Source organism: Apodemus sylvaticus, unplaced genomic scaffold, assembly GCF_947179515.1.
Source record: "Apodemus sylvaticus unplaced genomic scaffold, mApoSyl1.1 scaffold_74, whole genome shotgun sequence".
Lineage (NCBI taxonomy): Eukaryota > Metazoa > Chordata > Mammalia > Rodentia > Muridae > Apodemus > Apodemus sylvaticus.
In genome coordinates, this window is record NW_026263083.1 from 880787 (window position 1) to 900704 (window position 19918).

Sequence of the window (19918 nt, forward strand, 5' to 3'; positions counted from 1 at the left end):
ACAAGAACAAGACATGTCCTAAAAAGACAAGACAAAACCAAGTCAAGACAAGACAAGACCAAGAAAAGACAAGACAAGACCAAGATAAGAACAAGACAAGACAATACAAGACAAGACAAGACCAAGACCAAGACAAGACCAAGACAAGACCAAGACAAGAAAAGTCCAAGACAAGACAACACAAGACCAAGACGGGACAAATGAAGACAAGACCAAGACTAGACCAAAACAAGACTATCACAAGACCAAGACAAGACAAAGGCAAGACAAGACATGACAAGACAAGACCAAGACAAGACATGACTAAGACAAAACAAGACAAGAGAAGACCACGACAAGACAAGAAAAGACATGACCTAAACAAGACAAGACAAGACAAGATAAGACATGACATGACCATGACATGACTAGACCTAGAAAAGACCAAGACAAGAAAAGACAAGACAAAACAGGACAAAACAAGACAAATACGTGATCAAGACAAGACCAAAGCAAGACAAGACAAGTCCAAGACAAGATAAGACAAGAGGAAGAAAAAGATAAGATCAAAACAAGAACAAGACAAGACCAAAACAAGAGAAGACCAAGACAAGACAAGACAAGATCGAGAAAAGACCAAGAGAAGATAAGAACAAGACAAGAGAAGAAAGGACAAGACCAAGACAAGACCAAGACAAGACCAAAACAAGAAAAGACAAGACCAAGACAAGAAAATACATGACAAGACCAAGACAAGGAAAGACAAGACAAGATAATACAAGACAAGACAAGACCAAAACAAGACCAAATCAAGACCAAGAAAAGACCAAGACAAGAGAAGACAAAGACTAGACCAAGACAAGACCAAGGCAAGACAAAACCAAGACAAGACCAAACCGAGACAAGACGAGACAAGACAAGGCAAGACAAGACAAGAAAAGACAAGACAAGACAAGAACAATACCAAAACAAGAACAAGACAAGACCAAGACAAGACAAGACCAAGACAAGAACAAGACAAGACAATACAATAAGAGACAAGAAAAGACAAGACCAAGACAAGACCAAGACGAGACAAGACAAGGCAAGACAAGACAAGTAAAAACAAGACAAGACAAGAACAATACCAAAACAAGAACAAGACAAGACAAAGACAAGACAAGACAAGACCAAGACAAGAACAAGATAAGACAATACAATACAATACAATACAATACAATACAATACAATACAATACAATACAATACAATACAATAAAATACAATACAATACAGGACAGGACAAGACAAGACCAAGACAAGACCAAGACAAGACCAAAACAAGTCCACGACAAGTCCAAGACAAGAAAAGACAAGACAAGACAAGACCAAGACGAGACAAGACAAGACCCAGACAAGTACAAGACAAGACCATGACAAGACAAAACCAAGAGAAGACAAGACAAGACCAAGACAAGACAAGACAAAAAAGTCCAAAACAAGATTAAGACAAGACCAAGACAAGAAAAGAAAAGACAAGACAAGACCAAGACCAAGACAGGAAGAGACAAGACAAGACAAGAGAAGACACGACAAAGACACGACCAAAACAAGACAAGACAAGACCAGGAAAAGATAAGACAACACAAGACAAGAACAAGACAAGACCAATACAAGACTAGACAAGACCAAGACAAGAGAAGACAAGACAAGACCAAGACATGACCAAGACAAGACCAAGACAATACCAAGAAAAGAACAGACAAGACTAAGACAAGACAAGACAAGACAAGACAAGACAAAAAAAGTCCAAGACAAGATTAAGACAAGAAAAAGACAAGACAAGACCAAGACAAGACAAGATAAGACAAGACTAGACAAGAAAAGACAAGAAAAGACAAGACCACAAGAATTCAAGACAACACCAAGACAAGACCGAGGCAAGACCAAGAAAAGACAAGACAAAAACAAGTCCAAGACAAGACCAAGACAAGACAAAACCAAGAAAAATCAAGACAAGACTAGAACAAGACAAGTCCTATAAAAGACAAGACAAGACCAAGTCAAGACAAGACAAGACCAAGACAAGACAAGACCAAGACAAGACCAAGACAAGACCAAGACAAGACCAAGACAAGACCACGACAAGACCAAGACAAGAAAAGACCAAGACAAGACAAAACAAGACAAGACTAAGACAAGAACAAGACAAGACCAAGACAAGACAAGACAAGACAAGACCCAGACAAGTCCAAGACAAGACCATGACAAGACAAAACCAAGAGAAGACAAGACAAGACCAAGACAAGACAAGACAAAAAAATTCCAAAACAAGATTAAGACAAGACCAAGACAAGAAAAGAAAAGACAAGACAAGACAAGACCAAGACAGGACTAGACAAGACAAGATAAGACACGACAAAGACAAGACCAAAACAAGGACAAGACAAGTCCAGGACAAGAGAAGACCAAGAGAAGACAACACAAGACAAGACAAGACCAAGACAAGACCAGTATATGACTAGACAAGACCAAGACAAGAGAAGACAAGACAAGACCAAGACATGACCAAGACAAGACCAAGACAAAACCAAGAAAAGAAAAGGCAAGACCAAGAGAAGACAAGACAAGAAAAATAAAGTCCAAGACAAGATTAAGACAAGAAAAAGACAAGACAAGACAAAGACAACATAAGACAAGACAAGAAAAGACAAGACCACAAGAATTCAAGACAACACCAAGATAAGACCGAGGCAAGACCAAGAAAAGACAAGACCAAAACAAGTCCAGTACAAGACAAAACGAAGAAAAAACAAGACAAGACAAGAACATGACAAGTCCTATAAAAGACAAGACATGACCAAGTCAAGACAACACCAAGACAAGATAAGACCAAGACAAGAACAAGACAAGACAGGAACAAGACAAGACAAGACAAGACAAGACAAGACAAGACAAGACAAGACAAGACAAGACCAAGACAAGACCAAGACAAGACCAAGACAAGACCAAAACAAGACCATGACAAGACCACAACAAGACCAAGACAAAAAACACCAAGACAAGACCAAGACAAGAACAAGACAAGAACAAGACAAGACAAGACAGGATAAGACCCAGACAAGACCAAGACATGACTAAGACAAAACAAGACAAGAGAAGACCACGACAAGACAAGAAAAGACATGACCTAGACAAGACAAGACATGATATGACCAAGACAAGACTAGACCTAGAAAAGACCAAGATAAGAAAAGACAAGACAAAACAGGACAAAACAAGACAAATATTTGATCAAACAAGACCAAAGCAAGACAAGACAAGACAAATCCAAGGAAAGATAAGACAAGACGAAGAAAAAGATAAGACCAAAACAAGAACAAGACAAGACCAAAACAAGAGAAGACCAAGACAAGACAAGAGAAGACCGAGAAAAGACCAAGACAAGACAAGAACCAGACAAGAGAAGAAAGGACAAGACCAACACAAGACCAAGACAAGACCAAAACAAGAAAAGACAAGACCAAGACAAGAAAATACATGACAAGACCAAGACAAGGCAAGACAAGACAAGACAATACAAGACAAGACAAGACCAAAACAAGACCAAATCAAGACCAAGACAAGACCAAGACTAGACCAAGACAAGACCAAGGCAAGACAAAACCAAGACAAGTCCAAAACAAGACAAGACGAGACAAGACAAGGCAAGACAAGACAAGAAGAATAACAAAACAAGAACAAGACAAGACCAATACAAGACAAGACAAGACCAAGACAAGAACAAGACAAGACAATACAAGACAAGACAAGACAAGACAAGACAAGACAAGACAAGACAAAACCAAGACAAGACCAAGACAAGAAAAGTCCAAGACAAGACAACACAAGACAAGACCAAGACAAGAACAAGACAAGAACAAGACAAGAACAAGACAAGACAAGACAAGACAAGACCAAGACGTGACCAAGACAAGACCAAGACAATACCAAGAAAAGAACAGACAAAACTAAGACAAGACAAGACAAGACAAGACAAAAAAAGTCCAAGACAAGATTAAGACAATAAAAAGACAAGACAAGACCAAGACAAGACAAGATAAGACAAGACTAGACAAGAAAAGACAAGAAAAGACAAGACCACAAGAATTCAAGACAACACCAAGACAAGACCGAGGCAAGACCAAGAAAAGACAAGACAAAAACAAGTCCAAGACAAGACCAAGACAAGACAAAACAAAGAAAAATCAAGACAAGACTAGAACAAGACAAGTCCTATAAAAGACAAGACAAGACCAAGTCAAGACAAGACAAGACCAAGACAAGACAAGACCAAGACAAGACCAAGACAAGACCAAGACAAGACCAAGACAAGACCAAAACAAGACCACGACAAGACCACGACAAGACCAAGACAAGAAAAGACCAAGACAAGACAAAACAAGACAAGACCAAGACAAGAACAAGACAAGACCAAGACAAGACAAGACAAGACCCAGACAAGTCCAAGACAAGACCATGACAAGACAAAACCAAGAGAAGACAAGACAAGACCAAGACAAGACAAGACAAAAAAATTCCAAAACAAGATTAAGACAAGACCAAGAAAAGAAAAGAAAAGACAAGACAAGACCAAGACAGGACTAGACAAGACAAGATAAGACACGACAAAGACAAGACCAAAACAAGGACAAGACAAGTCCAGGACAAGAGAAGACCAAGAGAAGACAACACAAGACAAGACAAGACAAGACCAAGACAAGACCAGTACAAGACTAGACAAGACCAAGACAAGAGAAGACAAGACAAGACCAAGACATGACCAAGACAAGACCAAGACAAAACCAAGAAAAGAAAAGACAAGACCAAGAGAAGACAAGACAAGAAAAATAAAGTCCAAGACAAGATTAAGACAAGAAAAAGACAAGACAAGACAAAGACAAGATAAGACAAGACAAGAAAAGACAAGACCACAAGAATTCAAGAAAACACCAAGATAAGACCGAGGCAAGACCAAGAAAAGACAAGACCAAAACAAGTCCAAGACAAGACCAAGACAAGACAAAACCAAGAAAAAACAAGACAAGACAAGAACAAGACAAGTCCTATAAAAGACAAGACATGACCAAGTCAAGACAAGACAACATCAAGACAAGACAAGACCAAGACAAGAACAAGACAAGACAGGAACAAGACAAGACAAGACAAGACAAGACAAGACAAGACAAGACAAGACAAGACAATACAAGACAAGCCAAGCCAAGACCAAGTCAAGACCAAGACAAGACCAAGACAAGACCAAAACAAGACCACGACAAGACCACGACAAGACCAAGACAAAAAAGACCAAGACAAGACAACACAAGACAAGACCAAGACAAGAACAAGACAAGAACAAGAAAAGACAAGACAGGACAAGACCCAGACAAGACCAAGACATAACTAAGACAAAACAAGACAAGAGAAGACCACGACAAGACAAGAAAAGACATGACCTAGACAAGACAAGACATGATATGACCAAGACAAGACTAGACCTAGAAAAGACCAAGATAAGAAAAGACAAGACAAAACAGGACAAAACAAGACAAATATTTGATCAAGACAAGACCAAAGCAAGACAAGACAAATCCAAGAAAAGATAAGACAAGACGAAGAAAAAGATAAGACCAAAATAAGAACAAGACAAGACCAAAACAAGAGAAGACCAAGACAAGACAAGAGAAGACCGAGAAAAGACCAAGACAAGACAAGAACCAGACAAGAGAAGAAAGGACAAGACCAACACAAGACCAAGACAAGACCAAAACAAGAAAAGACAAGACCAAGACAAGAAAATACATGACAAGACCAAGACAAGGCAAGACAAGACAAGACAATACAAGACAAGACAAGACCAAAACAAGACCAATACAAGACCAAGACAAGACCAAGACTAGACCAAGACAAGACCAAGGAAAGACAAAACCAAGACAAGTCCAAAACAAGACAAGACGAGACAAAACAAGGCACAACAAGACAAGAAGAATAACAAAACAAGAACAAGACAAGACCAAGACAAGAACAAGACAAGACAATACAAGACAAGACAAGACAAGACCAAGACAAGACCAAGAGGAGACAAGACAAGGCAAGACAAGACAAGAACAATACCAAAACAAGAACAAGACAAGACCAAGACAAGACAAGACAAGACCAAGACAAGAAGAAGACAAGACAATACATTACAAGACAAGACAAGACAAGACCAAGACAAGACCAAGACAAGACCAAAACAAGTCCACGACAAGTCCAAGACAAGAAAAGACAAGACAAGACAAGACCAGAAAAGAAAAAGCAAGACAAGACACGACCAAGACAAGACCAAGTCAAGACCAAGAGAAGACAAGACAAGACAATACCAAGACAAGACAAGACAAAAAAAGTCCAAAACAAGATTAAGACAAGACCAAGACAAGAAAAGAAAAGACAACACAAGACAAGACAAGACAAGATAAGACATGACAAAGTCAAGACCAAAACAAGGACAAGACAAGACCAGGACAAGAGAAGACAATAAAAGACAAGACAAGACAAGGACAAGACCAATAGAAGAGTAGACAAGACCAAGACAAGAGAAGACAAGACCAAGACATGACCAAGACAAGACCAAGACAAAACCAAGAAAAGAAAAGACAAGACAAAGACAAGACAAGAGAAGACAAGACAAGACAAGACAAAAAAAAAAGTCCAAGACAAGATTAAGACAAGAAAAAGACAAGACAAGACCAAGACAAGACAAAATAAGACAAGACAAGACAAGAAAAGACAAGACCACAAGAATTCAAGACAACACCAAAACAAGACGGAGGCAAGACCAAGAAAAGACAAGACCAAAACAAGTCCAAGACAAGACCAAGACAAGACAAAACCAAGAAAAAACAAGACAAGACAAGAACAAGACAAGTCCTATAAAAGACAAGACAAGACCAAGTAAAGACAAGAAAGACCAAGACAAGACAAGACAAGAGCAAGACAAGAACAAGACAAGACAATACAATACAAGACAAGACAAGACCAAGACAAGACCAAGACAAGACCAAGACAAGACCAAAACAAGACCACGACAAGACCACGACAAGACCAAGACAAGAAAAGACCAAGACAAGACAACACAAGACAAGACCAAGACAAGACAAGACAAGACCCAGAGAAGACCAAGACATGACTAAGACAAAACAAGACAAGAGAAGACCAAGACAAGACAAGAAAAGACATGACCTAGACAAGACAAGACATGATATGACCATTACAAGACTAGACCTAGAAAAGACCAAGACAAGAAAAGACAAGACAAAACAGGACAAAACAAGACAAATACGTGATCAAGACAAGACCAAAGCAAGACAAGACAAGACAAGACAAGTCCAAGACAAGATAAGACAAGACGAAGAAAAAGATAAGACCAAAACAAGAACAAGACAAGACCAAAACAAGAGAAGACCAAGACAAGACAAGACAAGAACAAGACAAGAGAAGAAAAGAAAAGACCAACACAAGACCAAGACAAGACCAAAACAAGAAAAGACAAGACCAAGACAAGAAAATACATGACAAGACCAAGACAAGGCAAGACAAGACAAGACAAGACAAGACAATACAAAACAAGACAAGACAAGTCCAAAACAAGACCAAATCAAGACCAAGAAAAGAACAAGACAAGACAAGACCAAGACTAGACCAGGACAAGACTAAGGCAAGACAAAACCAAGACAAGACCAAAACAAGACAAGACGAGACAAGACAAGGCAAGACAAGAAAAGAAAGGACAAGACAAGACAAGACAAGAACACTACCAAAGCAAGAACAAGACAAGACCAAGAAAAGACAAGACAAGACCAAGACAAGAACAAGACAAGACAATACAATACAAGAGAAGACAAGACAACACAAGACAAGACCAAGACAAGAACAAGACAATAACCAGACAAGACCAAGACAAGACCATGACAAGAAAAAAACAAGAGAAGGCAAGAAAAGACAAAGACAAGACCAAAAGAACACCAAAACAAGACCATCACAAGACCAAGACAAGACAAAGGCAAGACAAGAAACAACAAGACAAGACAAGACCACGACAAGAAAAGACACGACCAAGACAAAACAAGACAAGAGAAGACCAAGACAAGACAAGAAAAACATGACCAAGACAAGACAAGACAAGACATGATATGACCAAGACAAGACAAGACCTACAAACGACCAAGACAAGAAAAGACAAGACAAAACAGCACAAAACAAGACAAATCCGTGATCAAGACAAGACCAAAGCAAGACAAGACAAGACAAGACAAGACAAGAAAAGACAAGACAATACAAGACAACACAAGACCAAAACAAGACCAAATCAAGACCAAGAAAAGACCAAGACAAGACCAAGACTAGACCAAGATAAGACCAAGGCAAGACAAAACCAAGTCAAGACCAAAACAACACAAGACGAGACAAGACAAGGCAAGACAAGACAAGAACAATACCAAAACGAGAACAAGACAAGACCAAGAAAAGAAAAGACAAGACCAAGACAAGAACAAGACAAGACAATACAATATAAGACAAGACAAGACAAGAGAAGACAAGACCAAGACAAGACCATGACAAGACCAAGACAAGAAAAGACCAAGACAAGACAACACAAGACAAGACCAAGACCAGAACAAGACAAGACCAAGACAAGACAACACAAGACAAGACCCAGACAAAACCAAGACAAGAACATGACAAGAAAAAACAAAGAGAAGACAAAAAAGGACCAAGACGAGACAAATCAAGACAAGACCAAGACAAGACCAAAACAAGACCATCACAAGACCAAGACAAGACAAAGGCAAGATGAGACATGACAAGACAAGACAAGACCAAGACAAGACAAGACATGACCAAGACAAAACAAGACAAGAGAAGACCAAGAAAAGACAAGACATGCCCAAGACAAAACAAGACAAGAGAAGAGCAAGACAAGACAAGAAAAGACATGACCAAGCCAAGCCAAGACAAGACAAGACATGATATGACCAAGACAAGACTAGACCTAGAAAAGACCAAGACAAGAAAAGACAAAACAAAACAAGACAAAACAAGACAAATACGTGATCAAGACAAGACCAAAGCAAGACAAGACGAGTCCAAGACAAGATAAGACAAGACGAAGAAAAAGATAAGACAAAAACAAGAACAAGACAAGACCAAAAGAAGAGAAGACCAAGATAAGACAAGACAAGACCGAGAAAAGACCAAGACAAGACAAGAACAAGACAAGAGAAGAAAGAACAAGACCAACACAAGACCAAGACAAGACCAAAACAAGAAAAGACAAGACGAAGACAAGAAAATACATGACAAGACCAAAACAAGACAACACAAGACAAGGCAAGACAAGACAATACAAGACAAGACCAAAACAAGACCAAATCAAAACCAAGAAAAGACCAAGACAAGACAAGACCAAGACTAGACCAAGACAAGACCAAGGCAAGAAAAAACCAAGACAAGACCAAAACAAGACAAGACGAGACAAGTCAAGGCAAGACAAGACAAGAAAAGACAAGACAAGAACAATACCAAAACAAAAACAAGACAAGACCAGGACAAGACAAGACAAGACCAAGACAAGAACAAGACAAGACAAGACAAGACAAGACAAGACAAGACAAGACAAGACAAGACAAGACCAAGACAAGACCAAGACAAGACAAAAACAAGACCACGACAAGACCAAGACAAGAAAAGACCAAGACAAGACAACACAAGACAAGACCAAGTCAAGAACAAGACAAGACTAAGACAAGACAAGACAATAACCAGACAAGACCAAGACAAGACCATGAAAAGAAAAAAACAAGAGAAGACAAGAAAAGCAAAGACAAGACCAAGAAAAGACCAAAACAAGACCATCACAAGACCAAGACAAGACAAAGGCAAGACAAGACATAACAAGACAGGACAAGACAAGACCAAGACAAGACAAGACACGCCCAAGACAAAACAAGACAAGAGAAGTCCAAGACAAGACAAGAAAAAACATGACCAAGACAAGGAAAGACAAGACATGATATGACCAAGACAAGACAAGACCTAGAAAAGACCAAGACAAGAAAAGACAAGACAAAACAGGACAAAACAAGACAATCCGTGATCAAGACAAGACCAAAGCAAGACAAGACAAGACAAGACCAAAACAAGACCAAATCAAGACCAAGAAAAGACCAAGACAAGACAAGACCAAGACTAGACCAAGACAAGACCAAGGCAAGACAAAACCAAGACAAGACAAGACAAGGCAAAACAAGACAAGACAAGACAAGAACAATACCAAAAGAAGAACAAGACAAGACCAAGAAAAGACAAGACAAGACCAAGACAAGAACAAGACAAGACAATACAAGACAAGACAAGACAAGACAAGAACACTACCAAAGCAAGAACAAGACAAGACCAAGAAAAGACAAAACAAGAGCAAGACAAGAACAAGACAAGACAATACAATACAAGAGAAGACAAGACAACACAAGACAAGACCAAGACAAGAACAAGACAATAACCAGACAAGACCAAGACAAGACCATGACAAGAAAAAAACAAGAGAAGGCAAGAAAAGACAAAGACAAGACCAAAAGAACACCAAAACAAGACCATCACAAGACCAAGACAAGACAAAGGCAAGACAGGACACGATAAGACAAGACAAGACCACGACAAGAAAAGACACGACCAAGACAAAACAAGACAAGAGAAGACCAAGACTAGACAAGAAAAACATGACCAAGACAAGACAAGACAAGACATGATATGACCAAGACAAGACAAGACCTAGAAAAGACCAAGACAAGAAAAGACAAGACAAAACAGCACAAAACAAGACAAATCTGTGATCAAGACAAGACCAAAGCAAGACAAGACAAGACAAGACAAGACAAGACAAGAAAAGACAAGACAATACAAGACAACACAAGACCAAAACAAGACCTAATCAAGACCAAGAAAAGACCAAGAGAAGACCAAGACTAGACCAAATAAGACCAAGGCAAGACAAAACCAAGACAAGACCAAAACAACGCAAGACGAGACAAGACAAGGCAAGACAAGACAAGACAAGAACAATACCAAAACCAGAACAAGACAAAAACAATACCAAAACGAGAACAAGACAAGACCAAGAAAAGAAAAGACAAGACCAAGACAAGAACAAGACAAGACAATACAATACAATAGAAGACAAGACAAGACAAGAGAAGACAAGACCAAGACAAGACAATGACAAGACCAAGACAAGAAAAGACCAAGACAAGACAACACAAGACAAGACCAAGACCAGAACAAGACAAGACCAAGACAAGACAACACAAGACAAGACCCAGACAAAACCATGACAAGAACATGACAAGAAAAAAAAAGAGAAGACAAAAAAGGACCAAGACGAGACAAATCAAGACAAGACCAAGACAAGACCAAAACAAGACCATCACAAGACCAAGACAAGACAAAGGCAAGACGAGACATGACAAGACAAGACAAGACCAAGACAAGACAAGACATGACTAAGACAAAACAAGACAAGAGAAGACCAAGAAAAGACAAGACATGCCCAAGACAAAACAAGACAAGAGAAGAGCAAGACAAGACAAGAAAAGACATGACCAAGACAAGACAAGACAAGACATGATATGACCAAGATAAGACTAGACCTAGAAAAGACCAAGACAAGAAAAGACAAAACAAAACGAGACAAAACAAGACAAATACGTGATCAAGACAAGACCAAAGCAATACAAGTCCAAGACAAGATAAGACAAGACGAAGAAAAAGATAAGACAAAAACAAGAACAAGACAAGACCAAAAGAAGAGAAGACCAAGATAAGACAAAACAAGACCCAGAAAAGACCAAGACAAGACAAGAACAAGACAAGAGAAGAAAGAACAAGACCAACACAAGACCAAGACAAGACCTAAACAAGAAAAGACAAGACGAAGACAAGAAAATACATGACAAGACCAAAACAAGACAACACAAGACAAGGCAAGACAAGACAAGACAATACAAGACAAGACCAAAACAAGACCAAATCAAAACCAAGAAAAGACCAAGACAAGACCAAGACTAGACCAAGACAAGACCAAGGCAAGACAAAACCAAGACAAGACCAAAACAAGACAAGACGAGACAAGTCAAGGCAAGACAAGACAAGAAAAGACAAGACAAGAACAATACCAAAATAGAACAAGACAAGACCAGGACAAGACAAGACAAGACCAAGACAAGAACAAGACAAGACAAGACAAGACAAGACAAGACAAGACAAGACAATACAAGACAAGACAAGACAAGACAAGACAAGACAAGACAAGACAAGACAAGACAAGACAAGACCAAGACAAGACTAAGACAAGACCAAGACAAGACAAAAACAAAACCACGACAAGACCAAGACAAGAAAAGACCAAGACAAGACAACACAAGACAAGACCAAGTCAAGAACAAGACAAGACCAAGACAAGAAAATAACCAGACAAGATCAAGACAAGACCATGAAAAGAAAAAAACAAGAGAAGACAAGAAAAGACAAAGACAAGACCAAGAAAAGACCAAAACAAGACGATCACAAGACCAAGACAAGACAAAGGCAAGACAAGACATGACAAGACAAGACAAGACAAGACAAGACCAAGACAAGACAAGACACGCCCAAGACAAAACAAGACAAGACAAGACCAAGACAAGACAAGAAAAAACATGACCAAGACAAGAAAAGACAAGACATGATATGACCAAGACAAGACAAGACCTAGAAAAAACCAAGACAAGAAAAGACAAGACAAAACAGGACAAAACAAGACAATCTGTGATCAAGACAAGACCAAAGCAAGACAAGACAAGACAAGACAAGACAAGACCAAAACAAGACCAAATCAAGACCAAGAAAAGACCAAGACAAGACAAGACCAAGACTAGACCAAGACAAGACCAAGGCAAGACAAAACCAAGACAAGACCAAAACAAGAGAAGACAAGACAAGACAAGACAAGGCAAAACAAGACAAGACAAGAAAAGAACAATACCAAAACAGGAACAAGACAAGACCAAGAAAAGACAAGACAAGACCAAGACAAGAACAAGACAAGACAAGACAAGACAATACAAGACAAGACAAGACAAGACAAGACAAGACAAGACAAGACAAGACCAAGACAAGACCAAGACAAGACCACGACAAGACCAAGACAATAAAAGACCAAGACAAGAATAAGACAAGACCAAGATAAGACAAGACAAGACCCAAACAAGACCAAGACAAGACCATGACAAGAAAAAACCAAGAGAAGACAAAAAAAGACCTAGACGAGAAAAATCAAGACAAGGCCAGGACAAGACCAAAACAAGACCATCACAAGACCAAGACAAGACAAAGGCAAGACGATACATGACAAGACAAGACCAAGACAAGACAAGACACGACCAAGACAAAACAAGACAAGAGAAGACCAAGACAAGACAAGAAAAGACATGACCAAGACAAGACAAGACATGATTTGACCAAGACAAGACCTAGAAAAGACCTAGACAAGAAAAGACAAGACAAAACAGGTCAAAACAAGACAAATCTGTGATCAAGACAAGACCAAAGCAAGACAAGACAAGACAAGTCCAAGACAAGAAAAGACGAAGACAAAGATAAGACCAAAACAAGAACAAGGCAAGACCAAAACAAGAGAAGACCAAGACAAGACAAGACAGAGAAAAGACCAAGAAAAGACAAGAACAAGACAAGAGAAGAAAGAACAAGACCAAAACAAGACCAAGACAAGACCAAAGCAAGAAAAGACAAGACCAAGACAAAACAATACATGACAAGACCAAAACAAGACAACACAAGACAAGAAAAGACAACACAATACAAGCTAAGACAAGACCAAAACAAGACCAAATCAAGACCAAGAAAAGACCAAGACAAGACAAGACCAAGACTAGACCAAGACAAGCCCAAGACTAGACCAAGACAAGAAAATGCAAGACAAAACCAAGACAAGACCAAAACAAGACAAGACGAGACAAGGCAAGACAAGAAAAGACAAGACAAGAGAAGACAAGACAAGAAAAGAACAATACCAAAACAAGAACAAGACAAGACCAAGACAAGACAAAACAAGACCAAGACTAGACCAAGACAAGACCAAGCAAGACAAAACCAAGACAAGACAAGAAAAGACAGGACCCAGACAAGACCAAGTAAAGACCAAGACAAGACAAGACCAAGACAAGACCAAGACAAGACAAGACAAGACAAGACAAGACAAGACAAGAAAAGACAAGACAAAAAAAATTCAAGACAAGATTAACACAAGACCAAGAAAAGACAAGACAAAACAAAACAAGACCAAGACAAGACAAGACAATAAAAGAGAAAGACAAGACCAAAACAAGACCAAGACAAGGCAACACAAGACAAGCCAAGCCAAGCAAAGACAAGACAAGACAAGACAAGACAAGACAAGACCAAGATAAGACCAAGACAAGACCAAGACAAGAAAAGAGAAGACAAGACAAGACCAAGACAAGACAAGACAAAGACAAGACAAGACAAGACAAGACAAGGCAAGACAAGACAAGACAAAACCAGGGCAAGACAAGACCAATACTAGACCAAGACAAGACAAGACAAGACAAGACCAAGACAAAACCAAGACAAGATCAAAACAAGACAAGAAAAGACTAGACCTAGACAAGACAAGATAAGAAAAGACCAAGAGAAGACCAAGACAAGACGAAGACAAGACCAAGACAAGACCAAGACAAGACAAGACAGGCCAAGACCAAGAGAAGACCAAGACAAGACCACAGGAATACCAAAACAAGACCAAGAAATAACCAAGACAAGACAAGACGTAGACAAGAGAAAACAAGACAAGACCAACACAAGACCAACACAAGACCAAGAAAAGACCAAGACATGACAAGACAAGACAAGACAAGAAAAGAAAAAGAAAAATCAACACAAGACAATACCAAGACAAGACCAAAACAAGACCAAGACAAGACAAAACCAAGACAAGATAAGACAATACCAAGACAAGACCAAGACAAGAAAAAGACAAGACCAAGACAAGACCAAGACAAGACATGACAGGACAAGGCAAAGACAAGACAAGACAAGACAAGATAAACCCAGGGCAAGACAAGACCAAGACTAGACCAAGACAAGACAAGACAGGACAAGGCAAGTCAAGACAAGACAAGACAAGACAAGACAAGACTACACAAGACAAGACAAGACAAGACAAGACTAGACAAGACAAGTCAAGACAAATCCAGGGCAAGACAAGACCAAGACTAGACTAAGACAAGACAAGAAAAGACCAAGACAAGACCAAGGCAAGACAAAACAAGACTAGACCAAGACAAGACAAGACAAAACCAGGGCAAGACAAGACCAAGACTAGACAAAGACAAGACAAGACAAGATCAAGACAAGACCAAGTCAAGACAAGAGAAGACTAGACCAAGGCAAGACAAGATAAGACCAAGACAAGACAAAAACAAGACAAAGACAAGACCAAGAAAAGTCAAGACAGGCCAAGACCAAGATAAGACCAATACAAGACCAAACAAAGACCAAAACAAGACCAAGACAAGACAAGACATAGACAAGAGAAGACAAGACAAGAACATGACAAGACAAAGAGAAGACCAAGATATGACAAGACAAGATAAGACAAGAAAAGAAAAGAAAAGTCAACACAAGACAAGACCAAAGCAAGACAAAGACAAGACCAAGAGAAGACAATACCAAGACAAGACCAAGAAAAGACAAAGACAACACCAAGATAAAACAAGACAGGACAGGACCAAGACAAGACAAGATAAGCAAAGACAAGAAAGGAAAATTCAACACAAGACAAAACCAAGACAAGACCGTGAAGAGACAAGACAAGACAAGACAAGACAAAACCAGGGCAAGACAAGACCAAGACTAGACCAAGATAAGACAAGACAAGACCAAGACAAGACAAAGACAAGACAAAGACAAGACCAAGGCAAGAGGAAGGCAAGACAAGACATTACAAGACAAGACAAGACCAAGACAAGACAAGACACAACCAAGAAAAAACAAGTCATGAGAAGACCAAGACAAGACAAGAAAAGACATGACCAAGACAAGACAAGACATGATATGACCAAGACAAGACAAGGCAAGACAAAATAAAGACAAGACCAGACAAGACAAAACAAGACAAAGACAAGACCAAGAGAGGACAAGAAAGGATATGACAAAGACAAGACAAGACAAGACAATACAAGACTAGACAAGACCACAACAAGACCAAAACAAGACCAAGACAAGACAAAGACAAGACAAGAACAAGACGAGACAGGACAAGACCAAAACAAGACCAAGACAAGACCAAGACTAGACCAAGACAAGAACAAGACAAGACTAGAAAAGACAAGAAAAGACAAGACAAGAAAAGACAAGACCAAGACAAGACCAAGACAATACAAGAAAAGACAAGACAAGACCAAGACCTGACTGAGACAAGACAAGACAAGACAAGGCCAAGACAAGACAAGACATGGCCAAGACAAAACAAGAAAAGAGAAGACCAAGACAAGACAAGAAAAGACATGAGCAAGAAAAGACAAGACAATACATGATATGACGATGACAAGACAAGTCCTAGAACAGACCAAGACAAGAAAAGACAAGACAAAACAGGACAAAACAAGGCAAATACGTGATCAAGACAAGACCAAAGCAAGACAAGATAAGACAAGACAAGTCCAAGACAAGACAAGACAAAGACAAAGATAAGACCAAAACAAGAACAAGGCAAGACCAAAACAGGAGAAGACCAAGACAAGACAAGACAACACCGAGAAAAGACCAAGACAAGACAAGAACAATACAAGAGAAGAAAGGACAAGACCAACACAAGACCAAGACAAGACCAAAACAAGAAAAGACAAGACCAAAACAAGACAATATATGTCAAGACCAAAACAAGACAACACAAGACAAGGCAAGACAAGACAATATAATACAAGACAAGACAATACCAAAACAAGACCAAATCAAGACAAAGAAAAGACCAAGACAAGACAAGACCAAGACTAGACCAAGACAAGACCAAGGCAAGACAAAACCAAGACAAGACCAAACAAGACAAGACAAGACAAGGCAAGACAAGACAAGACATGAGAAGACAAGACAATGCAAGACAAGACAAGACATGAGAAGACAAGACAATGCAAGACAAGACAAGACAAGACAAGACAAGACAAGACAAGACAAGAACAATACCAAAACAAGAACAAGACAAGACAAGACCAAGACTAGACCAGGAAAAGACCAAGGCAAGACAAAACCAAGACAAGACAAGAGAAGACAAGAGAAGACAGGACTAAGACAAGACCTAGTCAAGACCAAGACAAGACAAGACAAGACCAAGACAAGGCAAATACAAGACAAGACAAGACAAGACAAGACAAAAAAAAATTCAAGACAAGATTAAGACAAGACCAAGACAAGACAAGAAAAGACAAGACAAAACAATACAAGGCCAAGACAAGAAAAGACAAGAGAAAGACAACACCAAGACAGGACAAGACAGGACAAGACCAAGACAAGTAAGACAAGATAAGCAAAGACAAGAAAGAAAAATTCAACACAAAACAAGACCAAGACAAGACTAGACAAGACAAAAAAAGAGAAGACAAGACGAAGACAAGAACAAAACAAGACCACGGCAAGACCAAGACAAGAAAAGACCAAGACAAGAAAACACAAGACAAGACCAAGACAAAAACAAGACAAGACCAAGACAAGACAAGGCAAGAACCAGACAAGACCAACAAAAGACCATGACAAGACAAAACCAAGAGAAGACAAGAAAAAACCAAGACAAGACAAATCAAGACAAGACCAAGACAAGACCAAAACAAGACCATCACAAGACCAAGACAAGACAAAGGCAAGACAAGACAAAGGCAAGGCAAGACATGACAAGACAAGACCAAGACAACGCAAGACATGACCAAGAAAAAACAAGACAAGAGAAGACCAAGGCAATACAAGAAAAGACATGACCAAGACCAGAAAATAAAAGACAAGACTAGAAAAGACAAGACAAGACAAGAATAGACAAGAACAAGACAAGTCCAAGACAAGATAAGAAAAGACAAGACAAGACAAAGACAAGACCAAGACCTGACTGAGACAAGACAAGACCAGACAAGACAAGACAAGACAAGATAAGACCAAGACAAGACAAGACCAGACAAGACAAGGTAAGACAAGACACGACCAAGACAAGACCAAGTCAAGACCAAGAGAAGACAAGACAAGACAAGACCAAGACAAGTCCAAGACAAGACAAGACAAAAAAAGTCCAAGAAAAGATTAAGACAAGAAAAAGACAAGACAAGACAAGACCAAGACAAGACAAAACCAAGAAAAGACAAGACAAGACAAGAACAAGACAAGTCCTATAAAAGACAAGACAAGACCAAGTCAAGACAAGACCAAGATAAGACAAGACAAGACCAAGACAAGAACAAGACCATACAATACTATACAAGACACGACAAGACAAGACAAGACAAGACAAGACAAGACAAGAAAAGAAAAGACCAAGACAAGACCAAGACAAGACCAAAACAAGACCAGGACAAGACCAAGACAAGAAAAGACCAAGACAAAACCAAGACAAGAACAAGACAAGACAAGACCCAGACAAGACCTAGACAAGATCATGACAAGAAAAAACCAAGAGAAGACAAGAAAAGACCAAGATAAGACAAATCAAGACAAGACAAAGACAAGACCAAAACAAGACCATCACAAGACCAAGACAAGACAAAGGCAAGACAAAACATGACAAGACAAGACAAGACCAAGACAAGACAAGACACGACCAAGACAAAACAAGACAAGAGAAGAACAAGACAAGACAAGAAAAGACATGACCAAGACAAGACAAGACAAGACAAGACATGATGTGACCAAGACAAGACAAGACCTAGAAAAGACCAAGACAAGAAAAGACAAGACAAAACAGGACAAAACAAGACAAATACGTGATAAAGACAAGACCAAAGCAAGACAAGACTAGACAAGACAAGTCCAAGACAAGACAAGAGAAGACGAAGACAAAGATAAGACCTAAACAAGAACAAGACAAGACAAAAACAAGAGAAGACCAAGACAAGACAAGACCGAGAGAAGACCAACACAAGACAAGAACGAGACAAGAGAAGAAAGGACAAGACCAACACAAGACAAAGACAAGACCAAAACAAGAAAAGACAAGACCAAGACAAGACAATACACGACAAGACCAAAAGAAAACAACACAAGACAAGGCAAGACAAGACAAGACAATACAAGACAAGACAAGACCAAATCAAGACCAAGAAAAGACCAAAACAAGACAAGACAAGACAAGACAAGAAAAACAGTAGACCAAGACTTGACCAATGCAAGACAAAACCAAGACAAGACCAAAACAAGACAATACCAGGCAAAGCAAGAAAAGACAAGACAAGACAAGACAAGACAAAACAAGAAATACAAGACAAGAAAAGAACAATACCAAAACAAGAACAAGACAAGACCAAGAAAAGACAAGACAAGACCAAGTTTAGACCAAGACAAGACCAAGGCAAGACAAAACCAAGACAAGACAAGAGAAGACAAGATCCAAGACAAGACCAAGTCAAGACCAAGACAACACAAGACAAGACCAAGACAAGACCAAGACAAGACAAGAAAAAAATCCAAGACAAGATTAAGACAAGACCAAGACAAGACAAGAAAAGACAAGACAAAACAATACAAGACCAAGACAAGACAAGACAATACGAGAGAAAGACAAGACCAAGATAAGGCAACACAATACAAGACAAGACCAAGACAAGGCAACACAATAC